General features: G+C 50.6%; 1 pseudogene; it reads right to left on the bottom strand.

The window, feature by feature from the left end:
- Positions 1–6,413: 6,413 nt before the first annotated feature.
- On the bottom strand, positions 6,414–6,531 carry LOC126100574 (5S ribosomal RNA; annotated as a pseudogene).
- Positions 6,532–6,739: the final 208 nt, after the last annotated feature.

Raw genomic sequence — 6,739 nt, 5'->3', positions numbered from 1 at the left:
GTTAGGTTTAAGTAGTTCTAAGTTCTAGGGGACTGATGACCTCAGAAGTTAAGTCCCATAGTGCTCAGAGCCATTTGAACCATTTTTTAACCATACGCAAACACTTTTTTCATGTATTTTTTGTTATTCAAATCGTCAAAGCTCACCCAGAACCCAGTAAATAGGAGAAATACAAAAAAAAAAAAATGGTTCAAATGGCTCTGAGCACTATGGGACTTAACATCTATGGTCATCAGTCCCCTAGAACTTAGAACTACTTAAACCTAACTAACCTAAGGACAGCTCACAACACCCAGCCATCACGAGGCAGAGAAAATCCCCGACCCCGCCGGGAATCGAACCCGGGAAACCGGGCGTGGGAAGCGAGAACGCTACCGTACGACCACGAGATGCGGGCAGGAGAAATACAATTCTTTAATCATGATAGTAGCAAATTCTCTAGACGAAACGAAGGAAAAGTTTTAAAAAAGATATTTCGTCAACCTGCAAGCTGTAAACAGCAAACAAAGAGTGCAGTTTGCGAAGGAAAGGAGTAAGATGCGGAAGGCTATGGCGTGCGCGCACCTGCGGGAGAGTGGGGGCAGGTGGCGGGGGGATGGGGGGGTGAGAGGAGGAATGACTTAGTAACCTGATAAGCATCATCTGGAAGGGTGCAAAAAAATTCTCTTACGCTTTCATTGTTAATCTTTAAGTTTTTTAAAAACGAGCTTTGAATTCAGTATGATTTATAATGTTTTCAAGATCTTGCATCCTTATATTGCGCTCCAGCATGGTTTCTCAAACTACCATTCCGCTTTCCACTTACGACAGGATATGGGTTCATGTTTGCGGCAAGACGGGCGCACAAGGACTCGAAAGATTTTATAAATCTTATGTAACAACAAAATTTATCTGAAGATGACTGCTACAGCATGCAGAAACCTGTCATAATATTTCACGTTACTTGCGAATTATCGTAATAAACTGTATCACAATCATAATTCCTCGTTAATTAAGTAGATAAGTAAGGCGCATGATTTGCGGGTGCAACAGCTGAACGCCGCGGGTGAAATAAGATATCGAGCAAGATTCCCTAATTACTTAGGTAACGACTTACCACAGGGACATTCATGATCCACCGCTTTGTGTTTCTTATCTGCAGAGGCGCGCTGCAGCCAGATTTATGCAGTGTGCTAATTAGTGCACGCCGTGTTTAATTAAGCGCGCGCTGGCCGTCGATGGGCCCGTAGCCAGAGGCGCCCAGACTGTTTACACGCTCGCGGCAGGTGGCTGGCGGGACAACGGCCGTGCTATCTCCCAGCAGCGCCGCCCTCGGACCGCATCGTATCACTGCAGTGACCCGCCTCCGGTGCGATGTGTGCCGCGCGCTCCCAAGGTGACTGGCCCCGAGTACCAGTAATGCTGCAGCCCTCAGTGTATCACTGCGGCCGAACGAGGTGGCTCAGTAGTAAGCACAACTGACTCGCGTTCGGGAGGACGGATCAAATCCCCATACGACCATCATGATTTACAGATTGGTTGGTTGGTTGGTTGGTTTGGGGAAGGAGACCAGACAGCGTGGTCATGGGTCTCATCGGATTAGGGAAGGATTGGGAAGGACGTCGGCCGTGCCCTGTCAGAGGAACCATCCTGGCATTTGCCTGGAGTGATTTAAGGAAATCACGGAAAACCTAAATAAGGATGGCCGGACGCGGGATTGAACCGTCGTCCTCCCGAATGCGAGTCCAGTGTCTAACCACTGCGCCACCCCGCTCGGTGCAATTTACAGATTGAATTTTCACTCTGCAGCGGAGTATGCGCTGATATGAAGCTTACAGACATTTGACTGTGTGCGGACCGGGCCTCGGAATCTTCGCCTTTCGCGGGCAAATGCTCTATCGACTGAGCTACCCGAACACGACTCAAGGTCCGCTCTCACAGCTCTATCCCCGCCAGTGCCTCACCTACCTGTCAAGCCCTGATCTGTCTAGGCGCTTCAGTCTGGAACCGCGTGACCACTACGGTCGCAGGTTCGAATCCTGCCTCGGGCATAGATGTGTGTGATGTCCTTAGGTTAATTAGGTTTAAGTAGTTCTTCGTTCTAGGGGACTGATGACCACAGATGTTAAGTCCCATAGTGCTCAGAGCCATTTGAACCCTGATCTGTCAGAAAGTTTTAAATCAAGTCACACTCTGCTGTAGAATGAAAATTGATTCCGAAAACCTCCCCCAGGCTATGGCTAGGACATGTCTCCGCAATGTCCTTCCTTTCAGGAATGCTAGTCGCACGTGTTACACAGAGGTCCCTCTGTGATGTCTGGAGGATAGAAGAAGAGGCACTGGCGACGGTTGAACTGTGAGGATCGATCGTGAGTCGTGCTCGTGTAGCTCAGTTGGCAGAGCACTTGCCTGTGAAAGGCAGAGGTCCGGAGTTCGAGTCCCGATCTGACACCCAGTTTTGATCTGGTAGTGAGTTTCATATTCAGATTTAGGTGAAGGGCAAGTCGGCTGGTCCCGGCGGAGGTTCGAGACCTCCGTCGGGCATGGGTGTGTGTGTTTGTCCGTAGGACAATTTAAGTTAAGTAGTGAGTTGATTCCGGAAATCTCCCCCAGGCTATGGCTAGGACATGTCTCCGCATTGTCCTTCCTTTCAGGAGTGCTAGTCGCGCATATTACACAGCGGTCCTTCTGTGATGTCTGGAGGATAGAAGAAGAGGCACTGGCGACGGTTGAACTGTGAGGATCGATCGTGAGTCGTGCTCGTGTAGCTCAGTTGGCACAGCACTTGCCTGTGAAAGGCAGAGGTCCGGAGTTCGAGTCCCGATCTGACACCCAGTTTTGATCTGGTAGTGAGTTTCATATTCAGATTTAGGTGAAGGGCAAGTCGGCTGGTCCCGGCGGAGGTTCGAGACCTCCGTCGGGCATGGGTGTGTGTGTTTGTCCGTAGGACAATTTAAGTTAAGTAGTGAGTTGATTCCGGAAATCTCCCCCAGGCTATGGCTAGGACATGTCTCCGCATTGTCCTTCCTTTCAGGAGTGCTAGTCGCGCATATTACACAGCGGTCCTTCTGTGATGTCTGGAGGATAGAAGGAGAGGCACTGGCGACGGTAGACCTGTGAGAATCGATCGTGAGTCGTGCTCGTGTAGCTCAGTTGGCAGAGCACTTGCCTGTGAAAGGCAGAGGTCCGGAGTTCGAGTCCCGATCTGACACCCAGTTTTGATCTGGTAGTGAGTTTCATATTCAGATTTAGGTGAAGGGCAAGTCGGCTGGTCCCGGCGGAGGTTCGAGACCTCCGTCGGGCATGGGTGTGTGTGTTTGTCCGTAGGACAATTTAAGTTAAGTAGTGAGTTGATTCCGGAAATCTCCCCCAGGCTATGGCTAGGACATGTCTCCGCATTGTCCTTCCTTTCAGGAGTGCTAGTCGCGCATATTACACAGCGGTCCTTCTGTGATGTCTGGAGGATAGAAGGAGAGGCACTGGCGACGGTAGACCTGTGAGAATCGATCGTGAGTCGTGCTCGTGTAGCTCAGTTGGCAGAGCACTTGCCTGTGAAAGGCAGAGGTCCGGAGTTCGAGTCCCGATCTGACACCCAGTTTTGATCTGGTAGTGAGTTTCATATTCAGATTTAGGTGAAGGGCAAGTCGGCTGGTCCCGGCGGAGGTTCGAGACCTCCGTCGGGCATGGGTGTGTGTGTTTGTCCGTAGGACAATTTAAGTTAAGTAGTGAGTTGATTCCGGAAATCTCCCCCAGGCTATGGCTAGGACATGTCTCCGCATTGTCCTTCCTTTCAGGAGTGCTAGTCGCGCATATTACACAGCGGTCCTTCTGTGATGTCTGGAGGATAGAAGAAGAGGCACTGGCGACGGTTGAACTGTGAGGATCGATCGTGAGTCGTGCTCGCGTAGCTCAATTGGCAGAGCACTTGCCTGTGAAAGGCAGAGGTCCGGAGTTCGAATCCCGATCTGACACCCAGTTTTGATCTGGTAGGGAGTTTCATATTCATACACTCCTGGAAATGGAAAAAAGAACACATTGACACCGGTGTGTCAGACCCACCATACTTGCTCCGGACACTGCGAGAGGGCTGTACAAGCAATGATCACACGCACGGCACAGCGGACACACCAGGAACCGCGGTGTTGGCCGTCGAATGGCGCTAGCTGCGCAGCATTTGTGCACCGCCGCCGTCAGTGTCAGCCAGTTTGCCGTGGCATACGGAGCTCCATCGCAGTCTTTAACACTGGTAGCATGCCGCGACAGCGTGGACGTGAACCGTATGTGCAGTTGACGGACTTTGAGCGAGGGCGTATAGTGGGCATGCGGGAGGCTGGGTGGACGTACCGCCGAATTGCTCAACACGTGGGGCGTGAGGTCTCCACAGTACATCGATGTTGTCGCCAGTGGTCGGCGGAAGGTGCACGTGCCCGTCGACCTGGGACCGGACCGCAGCGACGCACGGATGCACGCCAAGACCGTAGGATCCTACGCAGTGCCGTAGGGGACCGCACCGCCACTTCCCAGCAAATTAGGGACACTGTTGCTCCTGGGGTATCGGCGAGGACCATTCGCAACCGACTCCATGAAGCTGGGGTCCCGCACACCGTTAGGCCGTCTTCCGCTCACGCCCCAACATCGTGCAGCCCGCCTCCAGTGGTGTCGCGACAGGCGTGAATGGAGGGACGAATGGAGACGTGTCGTCTTCAGCGATGAGAGTCGCTTCTGCCTTGGTGCCAATGATGGTCGTATGCGTGTTTGGCGCCGTGCAGGTGAGCGCCACAATCAGGACTGCATACGACCGAGGCACACAGGGCCAACACCCGGCATCATGGTGTGGGGAGCGATCTCCTACACTGGCCGTACACCACTGGTGATCGTCGAGGGGACACTGAATAGTGCACGGTACATCCAAACCGTCATCGAACCCATCGTTCTACCATTCCTAGACCGGCAAGGGAACTAGCTGTTCCAACAGGACAATGCACGTCCGCATGTATCCCGTGCCACCCAACGTGCTCTAGAAGGTGTAAGTCAACTACCCTGGCCAGCAAGATCTCCGGATCTGTCCCCCATTGAGCATGTTTGGGACTGGATGAAGCGTCGTCTCACGCGGTCTGCACGTCCAGCACGAACGCTGGTCCAACTGAGGCGCCAGGTGGAAATGGCATGGCAAGCCGTTCCACAGGACTACATCCAGCATCTCTACGATCGTCTCCATGGGAGAATAGCAGCCTGCATTGCTGCGAAAGGTGGATATACACTGTATTAGTGCCGACATTGTGCATGCTCTGTTGCCTGTGTCTATGTGCCTGTGGTTCTGTCAGTGTGATCATGTGATGTATCTGAGCCCAGGAATGTGTCAATAAAGTTTCCCCTTCCTGGGACAATGAATTCACGGTGTTCTTATTTCAATTTCCAGGAGTGTATTTAGGTGAAGGGCAAGTGCCGGGATGATTCTTTTGAAATGGAGTGACCGATTACCTTCCTCATCCTTCCCTAGTCTGAGCTTGTACTCCACCTTTTATGACCTAATTGTCGACAGGACGTTACACAGTCATCTTCCTTCTGTCCTTTGAATCAAAGCGGACAATAGAGGGTCTTACATCCCCTGCATATATTCTGAAAATGCGCTCCAAGCAGTTAAGTAAGGTTTTTAGTGTCTTGCATCTATTTCTGCAGTATAAGAACAATCGTATGTGCACGGTGGGATGTACTTGATACGAGTGTTACTTCTCATCGTCTTGTTATATACGCGCATGCTGGCGAGAGACCTGCTTCAACGTTAATTTAATCCCTCTTATCTCTCTAATTTGGTTTTTCTCGTCCTTAGTGAAGATGTATGCACTTATAAAATGAATAGACAAGTTCTTAGAAACAAGTACCTCCTTAAAATACTCTGCGTCAACACGTTCTCCGAAAGTGGTACAGTGTTAGAACCGTCTCCTGAGGCACGTTCTTGTTACTAAAAACACGGTTATTCTAAAGACGCTTGGTGGCTTATACTCAAGGCTGCCCACTAGAGTTTGTCGACCATCTCCGTAAATACTTTCGCACCTGTCGTCTTGCGTCTTCTCTTTGAACTGTCGTGACCTGATCTGTCATTCAAACTTCATGTTGGTTCTAAGAAATATGAGCGATATAAACAAATATTCCACACTGATGTCCTGGATGCTATTTCTTTCGAAGGAAAGTAACATCACTAAGCAATTCTCATACTAAAAACTAAAACTAAACTCCTCCCGAACAGGCCATGAGGGCCCAACGGTACCGACGGGCCGCCGTGTCATCCTCAGCCCACTCTGGATGCGGATATAGAGGGGCATGTGGACAGCACACAGCTCTACCGGCCGTATGCCAGTTTCCGAGACCGGAGCCGCTACTTCTCAATCAAGTAGCTCCTCAGTTTGCCTCACAAGGGCTGAGTGCACCCCGCTTGCCAACAGCGCTCAGCAGACCGGATGGTCACCCATCCAAGTGCTAGCCCAGCCCGACAGCGCTTAACTTCAGTGATCTGACAGGAACCGGTGTTACCACTGCGGCAATGCTGTTGGCATTCTCTTACATACCCATGCGAAATAAGGGAAAACTATCAAACTTTCAAAATGATTACGTAAGTCGTAAATTGCGCTAGGAAAATTTTTATGGAATATACAGCTAAACTTATGTTTGGTTTAGTTCCCTTTTAATGAAAATCATGCAGAGAACTATACTTGGACGTTCAGTTATTCACGGATGGACGTACCATCAACTACAACGTGAG

The sequence above is a fragment of the Schistocerca cancellata genome, chromosome 1 (genome assembly GCF_023864275.1).
Source record: "Schistocerca cancellata isolate TAMUIC-IGC-003103 chromosome 1, iqSchCanc2.1, whole genome shotgun sequence".
Classification (NCBI taxonomy): Eukaryota; Metazoa; Arthropoda; class Insecta; order Orthoptera; family Acrididae; genus Schistocerca; species Schistocerca cancellata.
Note: the sequence above shows the minus strand (reverse complement) of the source record. Positions and strands in the feature narration are given on the sequence as shown.